General features: G+C 44.8%; 1 pseudogene; it reads right to left on the reverse strand.

The window, feature by feature from the left end:
• Positions 1 to 8,048: 8,048 nt before the first annotated feature.
• LOC105822401 lies at positions 8,049 to 9,038 on the reverse strand (annotated as a pseudogene).
• Between the last annotated feature and the right edge of the window lie 4,325 nt (positions 9,039 to 13,363).

Raw genomic sequence — 13,363 nt, forward strand, 5'->3', positions numbered from 1 at the left:
ATATATAATGAAATAATTATACAACTCACCATAATGCAGAATTTAATGCCACTGCTGATGTGACAGGAGGTGAAACTCAGGAGGTGATGTGAGCAATGGGGTGTGGCTGTAAATACAAATGGTTCTTCTCTTGCTCACCCCGGCTCATCTCCTGCTGTGTGGCCTGGTTCCTAATGGGCCATGGACTGGTACCAGTCTGTGACCTGGAGACCACAGCTGTAAAGGTAAGGTGTCATTTCTTTAGCTATTTTGAATATTTTTTCTTTGTCTTTAGTTTTCAGAAGTTTGACTATAATTTGTCTTGATTTGGATTTCTTTTGATTTGCCCTGTTTGAGTTTCACTCACCCTTTAGAGTTTGCAAATTTGTCTTTTACCAAATATGGGAAGTATTTCCCTAAGTACATTTTCAGTCTCACTATCTTTTTCCCAGAGGATATTTCATCATACAAATATTAGATCTGTTTTTATAGTCCCACAAATCCTCGAGGCCTAGGCAAAGAATTTATGAAGAAGACCCCAAAGCAATCATGGCAACAATAAAAATAAATAAATGGCACCTGATTAAATGAAAAGGCTTCTGCACAGGCAAGGAAAGGATCAATAGAGCGAATAGACAATCTACAGAATGGGAGAAAATATTTGCATGCTATACATCTGATAAAGGGCTGATAACCGACATCTATAAAGAACTCAAATAAATCAGCAAGAAAAAATCAAATAAGCCCATTAAAATATGGGTAAAAGACATGAACAGAAGCTTTTCAAAAGAAGATAAACAAATGGTCAATAAACATAAAGAAACGTTCAATGTCTCTAATCATCAGGGAAATGCAAATCAAAACCACACCGAGATATCACCTAACTCCAGTGAGAGTGGCTTTTATCAAAAAGTCCCAAAACAACAGATGGCTGGTGCAGATGCGGAGAGAAAAGAACACTTAAACACTGTTGGAGGGTCTGAAAACTACTACAACCTCTATGAAAAGTAGTATGGAGATACCTTGAAGAACTCAAATTAGAACTCTCATTTGATCTAGCAATCCCACTACTGAGTATTTACCCAAAGGAAAAAAAGTCATTTTATCAAAAAGACAGTTCTACTCGAATGTTTTATGCAGCAAAATTCACAATCACAAAGATGTGGAATCAACCCAAGTGCCCATCGATACGTGAGTTGATTAATAAAATATGGTATATGTATACCATGGAGTACTACTCATCCATGAAAAAACGGTGTACTAATACCTTTTGTAACAACCTGGATGGAACTGGAGACCATTCTTCTAAGTGAAGTATCACAAGAATGGAAAAACAAACACCACATGTACTCACTATTACATTGGAAGTAATTGACCAACACTCACGTGCACATATATAAGTAAAACTCAACAGAAATCAAGCAGGTGGGAGAGGCAGGAGGGGATGGGTAAATTCACACCTAACGGGCCCAATGCACACTATCTCAGTGATGGTCACACTTACAACTTTGAGTCAAACTGTACGAAAGCAATTCATGTAAACAAAGTGTTTGTACCCCTGCAATATCTTGAAATCAAAAAAAAAAACATGTAGGCACGTTACTATTCTACTTAACAGCTGCAATGCTGGAGTGATGGTGTTGGTTGAAGGTGAGACAGTCATCACAATCTACAGTGAATGAAAAATGTAGGAATATATCTGCTACACTCATTTCTACTAAGCCATTGGTCAATCTGAGTATTTCTCTTCCATCCTCCTCATCTCATCATTTACCGTAACAAAGAACCATTTTCTATAATTCTGCAAATATGGGGCATGACGGGATTTCCTAAAATCTATCACAACTTTGAGTTGTTTCCTATCTGTTGATAAATCTTTTATCAAACTTAGCCTAGAGGGACTGACTAATTCAGTTAACCCTCCAAAAGGCTGGGCTTAATTTGAAGAAATCAGCATTTGCACTCTTATTCAGCAGAGCACTTGGTAAAGGCCTTTGTAGATAACGGTATTTGGCTTTATGATTGATAAATATAGTCTCCCACCATTAATATATGGCTCTATTTTTATTCCCCTGCTTTTATGTGCTTTCTCATTATGAAAGATTTTCCTCTGATAATGGCCAAAGACCACTGAGGCTAGTGGTGAGGTGATGGGCATCAGGCCAATGCAATCAGCTGAAATTGAGAGATAAGAAAATGTAATGGACTGACTTACGAGACAGTAAGTCTCTTGATTTAATGGATGTATGAGCAGTGTATCCATATACTGCTGCCAATGGCTTTAAAGTATGTCTACTAATTCTATACTTCCTTTAAGAAGTGGAGTTTAATTTTGTTCTCCTTGAGTATATGGACTTAGTGACTCATTTCCAATGACTAGCATGTGTTGAATGTGATGGTGGATAAAAGGCACTGAAACTTCAACCTTTCTCTCTCGGGTCACGCACCCTGGAGGAAGGTAGCATAATGGCTTGAGGACACATCAAGCAGCCCATGGAGGGGCCTACATGGCAAGGCCTGGGTCTTCCTGTCAACAACAGTATAAGTGAACCATCTTGCAAGCAGCCCCATCTCACATTATAACTATATTGTCATGAGAGATGCAGAGCCAGAGCTATCCAGCTAAATTTTTCTTAAATTTCTGTCTCATAGAAACTGAGATAATAATTTTTGAGGTAAATCTCGAAGTTCTAAAGGTAATTTGTTATGGACCAATAGAAAACTCATGCAACTCTGAGCCAAGCAATACTTTCTGTGTGTCTCTAGAATGTTGAAAACTAGGACCTCTTGATGAAATGGAGGAAAAGATGTTCATTGCAAGCAACAGATGGTTTGATCACTTTAGGAATAGAAGTGGTTGGCATAAAAGTGGAGTCCTTGGGGAATCTGCAAACAACAGTAAAAAGCATGGCAGAATTTTCCAGTGAAGATAACTGGAATCACTGAAGGAGGCTACTGTTAACAAAAGGTGTTTGATGTTGATAGAAAAAGGAGCAAGGGGACAAAAAGACACTAGGGAAATGCCCTTGTCTAGCATTTACCAAAAACAGAATCTTAGGGGCATTCACGTATATAGATTTGGCAGTAAACATTTTCAAAATAGAAAAGTTTAATTCAAATCCAACCTCAATATCCTAGCAGGATTCAGCAGTGCTTATACATGCCGTAAGATTATTCTTCCTTAGCGCCCCAGAGTCCTGCACTATCCCTGTGGTTTCCCTCTATCCTGCCTACACCTTTGTAAATAGGTCTTGTATTAATCTCTCCTTGAACTGTTAAATTTCAGAGTATCATCTCCTTCTTGCTGGGAGGGTCCTTGGAGGTCTTCCTGAAACCCCACAATGTTGGCCCTTTCTCTATTGGGGCCCTACTGGGGCAGAGCTGCATCATTTCCATTTTTGCTCCCTGCAGAGTGCATAGACCCACAGTTCATAGTCAGTACATGTTTAATAAGTACATGAACAAAGAAATCCAAACATGCAATACACAGGGACAGAAAGCCCCTTCATCACAGAGGTGTGTCTTGTACAGATCTAAGAATTTACGTAATTCATCTCCAATATGACAGAGCTTGGGAACAGGATGGCAAGTTACATAACTTTAGATTCTTTTGAGATGAAACTGGACCTGTAAGACATGGAGAGAGGGTAAAGTTTTGTTTGAGAGCTGGGGCTTTGCAGTCAGGCACACCTTACTAAATCCTTACCCTCCCTTTCTTGTTTAGAATCTTCATTTAAATTTTTGTAGCCTCAGTTTCCTCATCTAAAAAATGGGGATAATAATACCTACCTCCAAGGGTTGTTATAAGAATTTAATGAAACCATGTTTGTAAAGCACTTAGAGTCGGGTCAGACACTGGGACAGAGCTCAATGATGAAAGCTTTGGTTTGTTTTTTCCAAGGCATTGAGATTTCCCAGAAGACATACAAAGCTAAAAGTTAAATTGCTATAAAAACTTAGGCCAATGCATACTCTGGATGATCTTTCCCTCTTCATTCCCTAATATAAATCTTATACTCAAAATACTCTAGTCTTTTCTTAATCCCTTACACTGCCACGATCATTCAATCAATAATTGTGTGTTGAGCATTTCCACCTTGGCCACCTTCCTATGTCAACCATGCTTCTGCCCCAGGGCCTTTGCATTTACAGCTGTCTCTGCCTCAAAAGCTTTTCTCCTGGATATTCATGTGTTCATGATTCACTTTGTTTAGATTACTAATAAATATAACTTTTTTACTGAGCTCTTCCCCTTACTTGGCTTTATTTCTTTATAGTCTGTATTACTGTCTGGTATATGGCATACTTACTTCCTAGTGTATTGCCTGTTTTCCTCATCACAGTTTAAGACTCAGGAGAGTGAGGACCTTGCTTTATTCACTGCTGAGTCTCAGTGCATAGAACAGTGCCTATCATCTCCTGTGTACTTAATATTTAAAGAATGAATGAATGAGATTCTAGGAGTTACAAAGATAATAGTACGATATTAAACCGTAACTATACATTACAGTCTACTTACCTGTATTTGTCCATTTTTTTCCTTCCTACTTAGAATATCCTAATGATATTTCTTGATCATATTAATCTTCAACTCCCAGTCCGTGTCCCAATTTTCCCAGAAAAATTTGTTCCATGGGTGCAATTTATATCAATATATCCCTTGTCTGACATCCCCTAGGACAAGTCCTGATTGATGAGAAATAATAGAACAAGAAAACCATGTGATGGATTTCCGATACCTAGGAAAGATGATTGGTGCAGTGGAGGCAATATCTATGAAACCTCTTTAACCTAACAGCTTTGTGACTAAGAACAAGTACCCACAAAATCACCTTGTGTGTGTAGCTATGTCTTCCTCTCACAGCCTCCCATGTTCACACACTAGGTGTGGGGTATATGAATTGGCCAGATTAATTTCAACTGCTACCCGAATCTGCAAAAGTCATTCCAAATGCACGGACTGTCTGGTTACTATAAATCTGCCCAGTCTTTGAGATAAATACGTTAGCTTTAAGATGAGACAGGGGATGAATATTTAAATTGTTATAATTCTGTTTCAGACCCTGAAGAAGTAGGAAATTACACAGTCATCCTGTGATGAGGGGTGAAGAGGAGAGGATATGATGCATCTTCCAAGAATCACTAACGGACAGAAAATTGGCCGCAGGATCAGGTGTTCTGTGTTCAAATCCTGCCTGTGTTTCTTACAAGCTCTGTGTTCTTGAGCAAATTCTTCAATCTTCCTGAAACCCAGATTTTTTCCTTTGAAAAATGGGGATAATAGCTGTCCAACTTACCATACAAGGATCTTCTAAAGAGCAAATGACTTACTATATATGTTCAACGGCTTCTTGGGCTATAAAGAACTTTATAAATTTGAGTGAAATATACCCTAGTTTCTGTGGCCAGCTGCTTTGGTCTCAGCACTATGGTGCATTGTATGTAGACAATGACTGTCGGTGTGGTAAGTGCTACAACAGACCTTGAAGCTGCTCAGTGTGTTTTCTGGGGCTGCCATAACAAAGTTCTACAACTGGGTGGCTTGAACAACAGAAATTTATCACTTCGCAGTTCTGGAGTCCAAGAAGTCCCGAAGTCCAAGATCGAGGTCTTTCCTTCTGAGAGCTGTGAAAGAGAACCTATTCCATGCCTCTCCTCTAATTTCTGATTGTTTGCTGCAATCTTTGGCGTCTGTCCCTTGGCTTGTTGAAGCATCGCCCTTATCTCTGCCGCCACATGCTGTCCTTCCTGCTTGTGTCTCTGCGTCCAAATTTTCCCTTTTATCAAAAGGGAAGTAATGGGTTAGAGCCCACTCTAATGATCTCATCTTAACTAATTAGATCTGAGACAACCCTATTTTCAAATAAGGTCACACCCTGAGGTACCGGGGGTTAGGACTTCAACACACGAGTTCCGCGGGGGACACAATTTGACAGAGCAATGATGTACCCAGAATCTCCTGCCTGATCGGATCACTGAAAGACAAAGCTTTGTTTCTGGGTCAATCTAACTCGTTTTCACCTGGGATGTGTTCTCTCTCTTCTAGCACACTGCCAATGTGCTCTGTGGTACCTTCCTTTTGGTTCCCAGACGTCTCCTCCCAGGTGGAGGCAGATGGAGTGGTCTGGCCCAGAGAGGATGAGTATTTTATCGATCGTGTTGCTTAGACTTGCTGGTGCACGGTGATTATAAAAAGCAGACTAACTTTTAGTTATTTAATTTAACTGGTGTTAAACTCTCCACAGACAATGCATTGCTTCATTGCCAGCACCCAGCTCCTGTTGACCTGCCCTTGATAAGCGGCTGCCTGGCCTGGCCCTGTGTATCTCAGCTCCTTGGTGCGAACAGCATCAGTCATTGCCCAGGAGGCTTCTCAATCCCTGGGCAAATAGAATTTCACCCAGGTTCAGCCACAGGTGAGAAAACATGCTCAGATATGCTTGCTAAGAAAAATTATTCAAAACTTATATACAGGCAAGAGAGTATAACATAGAATTTCAAAGACGCACTTGGACATGGTTTAAGAGGCCCACCCAAAGATTATTTAAGTGTCTATTGGAATGTACTGGGTTTTTTTCACCTATAAAAAGTGAGAATGCCAATGTTTTATTAGCTACAGGGTTAAGGAGGGAAACAGTGAAATAAATTTGATAACATGACTCATACTTCATTACGAGTGATTTTCCTAAATTCACAACTTTCACATTCGGTTGAGCTAAAAAGCAAACAAACAAACAAAACTAAAAATGGAAACTCTCACTACTTGTAAGTAGGCCAAGTCACATGACGCCTATAAATGAGAGTTGAGAGCACTTTTCTAGCTGGGAAAATATTTTCCTTAATTAAGTGAGCTTCAATAATTTATCCATGGTGATGAATAAGCCCTTGGGTTAGGTTCAGAAAACTCTTCCGCCAGCCTGTTTCATAGGAATTACACAAATATTTATTATGGAACATACATAGAACATTTTCTTGGTTGTCTTAATAGTAAAAACAATAATTTTTAAAATCATACTAGTTTGCTGTCTTTCAGGTTTTTTTCTCCTAAATGTACCATCTGAATTTCTTAGGTATGTTGTACAATTACATAAAGTCCATTTTACTTAATGGATAAATGTGTTCATCAACTTTAGTACCCTGTGAAAGTAGTAAGAGTAATGAGAACAGGGCTATTGAAAGGGTTTCCTCATCTCCTCCCCTTCATTATCAGTAATGAAATTTATTTAGAAAACAATGAGGAAGAATCACCGCGTAGCCTAGAGGCACCTAGGGACAGAGGGAGTTAATTCAGAGACTGAGAAACTGTGGCTTTGGAGAGAGATAAAAGTTGTATTGGGTAAATACTCAGTAGTGGGATTGCCGGATCAAATCTGCTTTTAGTTCTTTGAGGAATCTCTATACTGTTTGCCGTAGAGATTGTACTAATTTGCACCACATTGGAAACTAAGGAGAGGGGAGGGTGGGAGGAGCACGAGGGATAAAAACTTACCTATTGGGTGCAATGTACATTATTCTGGTGCTAGGCACACTAAAAGCCCTGGCATCAGCATTATACAATTTATCCATATAATAAGAACACTTGTATCCACTAATATTTTGAAATAAAAATTATTTAAAAAAAAAAAAAAAGAAGAAAAAAGTCATATTGGAAATCTATGGAGTCTAAATGAACCCTTTTACCGATCTCCCCAGCTTCAGACTCAGAAACGGTGTGAGGTGTCAGGAATGTGCGTAGACCCTGCATAAACTGACATTTTCATTCGTGTTCATTTTTCCCACAAAAGAAATGGAAATACAAGTGCTTGGTAGTACACGCTTCTGAGGCTTAAAAGCACATTAATCAACACGCTGTGTCCGTCGGTGAGGGGGATCACTTTTCAAATAAATACCGCCAAAAGAATCTCCTCAAAAGGACACTGAAATCACTCTCCCTCCGCAGCCGTGAGGGAAAGGGAGACAGAGACATCGCCCCCTACTTGCCTGGGGGACCTCCCTTTCTGCTCCGACCTCCGACCCTCTCCCGCGCGGCTGGGGCCGCCCTGGGAGGTAGCCGGGAGGAAAGGCGACGCTCAGTCTTCCAGCGCACAGTCTTTGCTCTGTTCCTCCCGGTCCCCCGCTTTGTAGCGCAGCAGCACGCGCAGGCGGGGGCTGTCCCGACAGGGCAGCGGCGTGAAACGTCGCTGTCTTGCTCCCCTTGCACCGGCTCGTTCAGGTAGCGGAGCGCCTGCGTCCAGTGGGTGGCCGGGTGGAAAGGCCAGGTGGGCAGCACCAGGGGTTTCTCCGAGTCACCTCCGGGGAAGGTCACCTGGAACCAGATGGCCAAGCCGTGCGTGGGCGCCAAGCCACAGCAGCCACAGCGGAAGCGCCCGGCCACCGCGGCCTCCAGCTCGGGCTCCCAGCCCGCGCGGGCAGCCCGCGCTGAGCAAAGGCGGCGGCCGGGCCGGCTCATCCTCTCGGGACAGGCCCCGCGCCACGATCTCCGAGTGGCCCACGAGGCAGCGCGCAGGGAAGCTCTCCAGGCAGCTCACGTGCACACCGTAGCGCTGCTGCGCCTGGCTCCAGACCCCCAGGCGCCACTTGGCCTCTGCTTGCTGGTGGGGGTTACCAAGAGCCGGGCGGAAACTGGCTGGGAAGCCGCCCGCCTTCAGCCACTTGGTTCGCTCATGGGGCGCAGAGCTTGGCATGGACTCGTGCAGGAGTCCATAGCCCGTCTACTCGCTCCCGAAGGCATCCACCTGCCCTGACAACGCCACTGTCTCCACCCGCCCCGGCGGGACGTGCACTCAGTCTTCCAGCCCTTGAGCCGCACCGCCTCCCAGGCCTGTTGCCAGATGGCGCTGGCCTCCATCACGTACACGCGCCGGGCCCCAGCCCGGGGCACAGAAGATGCTGAGAATGCAGGTGCCCGCGCCCACGTCCAGCACCGTCTTGCCCCGGAGTGCTGCCCAGCTCTGCAGGACGCCTAGGCGGTACGCATCGGTGCGGACCCTGTCTGCGATCATGTCCTCCTGGACGGGTAAGTCCTAGTAGCACTCGTGGTACAGCTGGTCTCGCTCCCGCTTAGTCGCTGCAGCGCCACCTCCGGCTCCCTGCCACCTTCCTCCTCACGTCCATATAGTTGGGTTTAAATCTACTTTATTGCTATTTGATTTCTCTTTGTCAAATATGTTATTTGTAATTCTTTTTCTGCCCTCTTTTGTATTGAATTGTTTTAACAGACTTTTTTCTTTTAGAGCAATTTAGGTTCACAGCAAAATTGAGTGAAAGGTATGGAGATTTCTTATATATCCTTTGCCCTCACACATGCATAGCCCCCCTAACATCCTCCACCAGAGTGGTGCCTTTGTTACAACTGGCGGGCCTGCATGGATCCATCATTATCACCCAGAGTTTGAAGTCTACATTAGGGTTCACTCTTGATGTTGTACATTCTGAATATCTTTTGTGACGTAATTTTTCTCCTTTGTTGGGGCTTATTAGCTGTGTCTCTTTGTTTCTTTAGTAGTTGCATTACAGTTTATAGTATACATGTTCAATTTATATGAGTCTGTCTTAATATATTACTTCCCATAGTGTTTCTCTCTCTTTCACTTGGCTTATTCTATTGAAATTATCTCCTTAAGTGTACGTCTCCCTGCATTTGTCAGAACTATTTTGGATGCAAGTTGATAGAAATCCAACCTAAAGTAGCTTAGTGACAAACAATGCTCCAATTGGCCTTATACTGAATATTTTCTTATGTTGAATATTTGCTAATTCCTGAAGCAAAGTCAGTCAGTTAAAATTAATAGCAATGACAGTCCAGTAATAAAACAGGCAAAGGATATGAACACACAGTTTATACCCATTCAAATACAAATAGCCACTAAATATGCTGTGGCTGTGCTGAGCGACCCTGCTTCGTGGTGCACAGGGATCACTGTCCCGTGCAGAGCCCAGGTCCCCCTTCCCTTCAGCAGAATCTTCTAGGCTCGGCGTTGAAGGGGTCCCTCATATTTGTTCACCTTCCTCATCCCTCAAGGACTCTAGACTTCAGCTTCCTGATTAGCCAGCAAGGGAGGTGTTGTCTGCCAGGCATTTCCAAGCACCCTATGTCCTTTTCACATGTGAAAATCAATCCCCACGTAAATAACTGCTTGGCACCTGGTCCACCGATATTGGAATACTCAGTTACTGGAAATGACTGAGCTGTCACGGTGGCATCCTTGGAGAATACAACGAGGAGGACTGTGGCAGGGGCTGAGAGCAAGGAGCAGACAGTACCTGTGGAGAAAGCCTAGAAATTGAGTTATTTGCAGTTACAACTCGGGTCACCTGGAGGAAGAGATTGTTCACCACCAGAATTCAATGGGGAGGGGGAAGGAAGAGAGTCATTCACACCCAGAGCATCTTGGTACCATCTTCCTTTCAGTGTCATTTTCTTCTTGATATTTTCCATGTCTCTCACCAGGGCGCTGTGGGCATTTGGGGTGGGTGGGACGTCCTGTCCTTGCAGGATGCTTCTTGTCCTTGGACCCCCAGCATCTAATGTCCTAGCATCCCCTACCCACCAATATTGTGAAAACCAAGAAACACCTCCACGCATTTCGTGACACCCCCTAGGGTGCTGCCACCCTCCGTAAGAACCACTGCGGGTTGATGCAGAACACTTTCATGGGGAGGGGTCTGTATTTGGGACAGCCGAGGTGGGGGCCCTAAATAGCCTGCCATTTTATTTGGTTTCCAAATGGGCCAAATTAGTGATAGAAATGCACCCTGTGTTCTCAGCTCTCATCATTTGACATTGCCTCAGAATGTATTTCCAAACCACATTGGCTGGGGAAGCAATGGGGATTCGGCTTCTGGAACTAGAACCAAAGTCATCTCTTCTCCCTGCACCATTGGAGAATCGAAGGGGAGAGGGCCCGGCTGCTGTGATCATTAGACAGTGCAGGGGGCTGACCCATGGGAGATGGGACCTTGCAACCAGGGCGTTCCAGGGGCCCACATGGGCACCCCACCTGGGAGGGGCGGGGCTGAGGGTGGCTGAGGCCAAGGCCAGGGCTCGTGGGGGAAGGAAGAACACAGGGCACGGCGGACCTGTGTGGGGTCTGCTCTGGCCCAGCTCCTCAGGAAGTGAACTGGGGCCAGTGGTGTGCGGGAGCCCCTGGTACCGTCCGTGTGCATGTCTTCCCAACTCAGTGAGATCACATGGGGTCTGGAAATCAGCCAGGGTGGGAGCATTTACACCACAGGAATCAGCAAATGCTGCAGATCACCCCCCCACCAGAGGTAGTTGACCAGCTCGCCATTGCTTTGGGGGTCTCTGAAAGCCCCCGCAGCTCTATCCTGGCTGTAGGTAGCACCTTATTACAAAAGAAGGTTGTGCTGTCTACTCTGTCCTGCGCCCAGTCCTACCGATAAAACAGAGCCCAGTGTAGCCTCCAAACCTGCCCGAGGACTGTGTTGTTGCTAAGCCAAACCCAATTGTCCCTCCAGAAAAAAGGAGGGACTCTTGTTATGACAGGCAGGGAGCGGGGCTGCATCTAGAGTTTGCATCGGCACCTGTTTTCACTACATCGATCCCTGCAAGTCCCATTCTTGTCTGATTTTAAAAGTTTCAGGGAGATTAGGCAGTTGCCTGATTTTTATTTTGTTCTATTGTCCTTCTAACCAGATTTTCCATAAGCTGATATTAAAGATAGTTTGCTTTTCCTATTGCCTTTTGGCTAAGATCATGTGTACAAGTAGTTTCTTTTCCTAAACCTAAATCTTTTCCAAACCTAAATCTTTTCTTAAGATTAGACAGCGAAGAAAGGTGCCCAGAAATATTTTGGAAAACAGGAAAAATGTGGGAGTTTGACCACAATGAAAAATCCACGAGTAAACTGCATTTGCATAATTGAGTTGCTGCTTCTGTCCATGTGGGGTCAAGTTGCATCCTGCCACCTATGGGGAGCCACATCCCTCTCGGTGCTCTTATCTGGCCCTCTGGACTGTGGATGGTCTTCCCCACCTGCCTGCTGATGTTTAGTTGCCTTTTCTGATGAGGAAGTGAAAGCTAAATTGCCAGGGGGAAACAGGTACTGGAAGAAAAGAAACTAGAAACCAAGAGATTCACCAGGGCTTCAAAGAGCAATGCAGTTATCAAATAATATTCGTTCACGCATTAGAAAGATATTCACAGCGTCTGGTGAATGCCAAGAGCTGTTCCAGGCACTGGAGAGTCGACAGTGAACAGAATTGGCCAGACCCAGCCAGGAAACAAATAAGAAAAATGCCAGATAGCCATGCGTGGCGGCTCACGCCTGTAATCCTAGCACTTTGGAAGCCGAGGCGGGAGGATTGTTTGACTCAGGAGTTCGAGACCAGCCTAAGCAAGAGAAAGACTCCGTCTCTACTAAAAAAATAGAAAGAAATTAGCTGAACAACTAAAACTATATAGAAAAAATGAGGCTGGGCATGGTGGCGCATGCCTGTAGTCCCATCTACTCGGGAGGCTGAGGCAGAAGGATCGCTTGAGCCCAGGAGTTGGAGGTTGCTGTGAGCTAGGCTGACTCCATGGCACTCTAGCCCGGGCAACAGAGTGAGACTCTGTCTCAAAAAAAAAAAAAAAAAAAAAAAAAAAGAAACGCCAGACAGTGTAAGTCGGTTCTGGGGGCGGCAAATAACGGCCTGCAAGCCTCAGCCGGCAGCACCTGGTTTTGTAGACAAAGTTTTATTGGCACACAGCCGCGCCCCTCATTCATTCTTGTCTGTGGCTGGCATACATACGTGGCAGACTCGAGCAGTTGCCTCAGGGGTCTCCGACCCTTTACGGAAAGGTTTGCTGCCCCTGCAGTCAGTGCCGCGCAGGGGATTAAAATAAGACGAAGTGAGATAAAGTGACCAGTGCAGGGCCGGGGGCTGCTTTCAACTGGCTCCCCAGGGAGGCTGCTCTGAGGTGACAGGTAAACCTCTGAAGGGTAGGAGGAAAGAACCGCCCCAGGAAGGGCTGGGGGAAGGCCAAGGGAACAGCCAGTGCAAAGGGCCTGAGGCAGTGAAGAGTTGGGTGTGCCCAAACACAAAACAACAAAAGACAGGGTGACTGGGCCAGGACAGAGCTTGAGCCTGGGGGTCTAGGCAGAGAAGGATGCCAGATGTGACCCAAGAGGTGGCACGGCTTTATCGACGTGGGTGAGGAGATTGGTGTTGGGCCAAGTGTGTTAAGCTGGTGGGTGTGAGACTGACTTAGTTTGCTGGAATTCCTCCGGATGCTCAGACTGGAGTGTGAGACTCAGGAGAAGCGGAGAGACCTGATAGGAGGTGGTCTGGTCAGCCAGGGGAGAGATGATGGCGCTCGGACTGGGACTATTCGGGCTGTGTTACTTTCTGAGCTTGAGCAAGAATCCAAACTGAGCCTCAC

The sequence above is a fragment of the Propithecus coquereli genome, unplaced genomic scaffold, assembly GCF_000956105.1.
Source record: "Propithecus coquereli isolate 6110/MARCELLA unplaced genomic scaffold, Pcoq_1.0 Scaffold608, whole genome shotgun sequence".
In the NCBI taxonomy this organism is placed as follows: Eukaryota; Metazoa; Chordata; class Mammalia; order Primates; family Indriidae; genus Propithecus; species Propithecus coquereli.